Source organism: Apium graveolens, chromosome 7 (genome assembly GCF_009905375.1).
Source record: "Apium graveolens cultivar Ventura chromosome 7, ASM990537v1, whole genome shotgun sequence".
NCBI lineage: Eukaryota > Viridiplantae > Streptophyta > Magnoliopsida > Apiales > Apiaceae > Apium > Apium graveolens.
Window position 1 is genome coordinate 42,903,339 of NC_133653.1, and position 2,844 is coordinate 42,906,182.

Here is a 2,844-nt window from a genome sequence, read left to right on the forward strand (position 1 = left end):
GTTAGCCATTTCAGTAGCTGCTTCATTAGTTGGAGTTAATGGAGAAGCAGGGGCTTGATCAGATTCCTTTTCTTGTGAGATCAAAGATTCCCGATCTCCTTCCTTAGGTGCTGCTTCCTCATCATCTGAAACTGGCCTTTTTGCTCTCTGTTTCTTGTATCTCTTTGAAGATGAGGATTTCTTGGGAGGTTCAGCAGAAGTCATTCTTCTAAGCCTTTTGAGTAGCTTAGATCCCCCAATTCCAGAATCCTTCTGAGAAGGAACTTTCTCAGCTTCTTTGACAACAGGTTCTGATGTAGAAACCTATTCCTCACTATCAGACTCATCTCTCAAAACAATCATCCTTCTCTTCTGAGGTGTTTGAGGAACAATGTTTGTCCTCTTGGACATAAGTCTCAACTCCTCCAATTCATATTTTTCATTCGAAGATAGACCTGCATCATAAGTTTGTTGTTGAAGTTGGAGTTGTTGCTGAAAACCAAGAGAGTTGAACAGCTTATTTCCAAACGGCTGGAACGGCTGTTGCATCACATTCTGATTGTTGCTCCAGCTGAAGTTAGGATGATTCCAGTTGTCAGGATGATAAGTGTCTGGAACTGGTTGTTGCGATCTCTGAAAGTTGCTCACAAACTGAGCTGAGTCGCTAGATATAGCGCATTGCTCTGTCGCATGCGGACCTGCACACAGCTCACAAACACTAATTATCTGCTTAACACCATAGTTAGCCAGAGAATCGATCTTCATAGACAACGCCTTTAGTTGAGTAGTGATAGCCGTAGCTGTATCCACTTCAAGAACTCCTGCTACCTTGCCCTGTGGATATCTCTGGGTTGGATACTGATATTCATTAGCAGCCATCAGTTCAATTAGATCATAAGCTTCCTTATAGCTCTTTGCCCATAATGCTCCGCCTGATGCTGCATCGAGCATGGGTCTGGACTGTGCTCCCAACCCATTGTAAAAACAAGTGATGATCATCCAATCAGGAATTCCATGATGAGGACACTTCCTAAGCATCTCCTTGTAGCGCTCCCAAGCTTCACTTAGCGATTCTCCCGTTTGCTGCGCAAATTGAGTAATAGCATTCCTGAGTGCAGCTGTCTTCGCCATAGGGAAGAATTTAGTAAGAAACTTCTGAGCAAGATCTTCCCAAGTAGTAATCGAACCAGCCGGTAGAGAGTGTAACCAGCTCTTAGCCTTGTCCTTCAGAGAGAATGGGAACAGTCTCAGCTTCACAGCATCTTCAGAAACACCGTTGAACTTGAAGGTGTCGCATATTTCAATGAAATCCCTAATGTGTGTATTGGGATCTTCCGTTGGAGAACCCCCAAACTGGACTGAAGTCTGTACCCATTGAATTATGCCAGGCTTGATCTCAAAGGTATTAGCTGTGATAGCTGGCCGGACAATGCTAGATTGAATTTCATTGATCTTGGGTTGAGAAAAATCCATCAAGGCTTTCGTTCGTGCTGCTGGATCTCCCATCGTAATGAGTACCTGAAACACAAACAAATAAACCGTGAAAGTAAAAGAATCCGAGTCAGTGAACTTTAACGACCACTGATGACAAGCACATAAACTAAAAATTAACACCGAGTCCCCGGCAGCGGCGCTAAAAACTTGTTAGGGCGTAAACACGCGCTAATATTCACGCAAGTATACGCGTTCGCAAGTAGTATAAGATATAAATCAGATTCGTTCCCACAGAGACTGGTTTAGGTTAAGTTCAATTTATGCACCTATGCAACAATGTATGGTTATTGCTCAATGCTAAGACAAATAACAAATTGGGTTTTTATTAAACTAAGAGATTATACTAAATAACATTAACTAAGAGAATTGAGGTTGAATTACTATATATGACAACATGGGATCCTAACTTCATTAAATACTTCATTCAATAGCCTTATTGTTCTTAACCTTAGCATGTGATGGTGATGACACTAATCAGATAACACGAAACTGATAAACGCCAACTTTCATTGCACGAGTACCATTCTACCAGACATCCACAAAAGAGATAGAAGCTGAATATGCACCAATTATATTGAGACCCTATATGTCTATAGAATTTGACAACCTAACGATTTAAGCACAAGTTATCTATCTTGATTACATAGGGCAAGTAAAACGGTTAGAGTTACCTACGAATCATGCATACACATACATGAACCTATGCTAGCATGGCAAGTTCTAAACCTCTATATTCATTGTCGCTTCAATAGAGATTAACACGCTATCTTATATGTTAGCTACGCACATAAGACGAATAAGCACAACCAATACTAGGATATAATACAATTACCACACACCAAGATATCAAAACAATTAACTATTGAAATCCATAAATAAATCCGCTAGAATCCCATGACAACGATTAGCCCATAATCGAACTCATCGTCACCATGGGTTCCAATGAAAGCATGGTATAAACAAGGTCTTAATAAACTAAATAATAATCAAAGTACGAATAAACGAGATCTAGGTTCAACAAGAACGAAAACGAGCATCCAAAGTTACAACTAATTCAAAGAATCACAAGTTGAAAACAAGATCTTCTTTTTCAGAGTTGTTCTGTGCTTCTAGGTCTTCTCCTTGGTATCCCAATCTTCCCGGATGATGAAAACCCTTTTTTTAAGTATATATACGCCCCTAGTGGACCTGGACCCTTAAAATCGTCAAATTCTACTCAAAAAAGGCTTTTTCAGCGAAATCAGCGACCAGCCGCGCCCTGAGCGGCCGCTCAGCTCTCCTGAGCGGCTCAGCTCTGCTGAGCGGGCGCTCAGCCACTGACTGGGAAAAATATTCTGATGAATCTTGTTTTGGCCATAACTTGAGTTCTAC

The 2,844-nt window shown here is 41.0% G+C and overlaps 1 non-coding gene across 1 annotated transcript; it reads left to right on the top strand.

Annotated features, from left to right (window-relative positions):
- Nucleotides 1–988: 988 nt before the first annotated feature.
- On the top strand, nt 989–1,095 carry LOC141676436 (small nucleolar RNA R71). The gene has a single exon (XR_012557026.1). It is a non-coding gene; the product is annotated as a small nucleolar RNA R71 (small nucleolar RNA).
- The last annotated feature ends 1,749 nt before the right edge of the window (nt 1,096–2,844 follow it).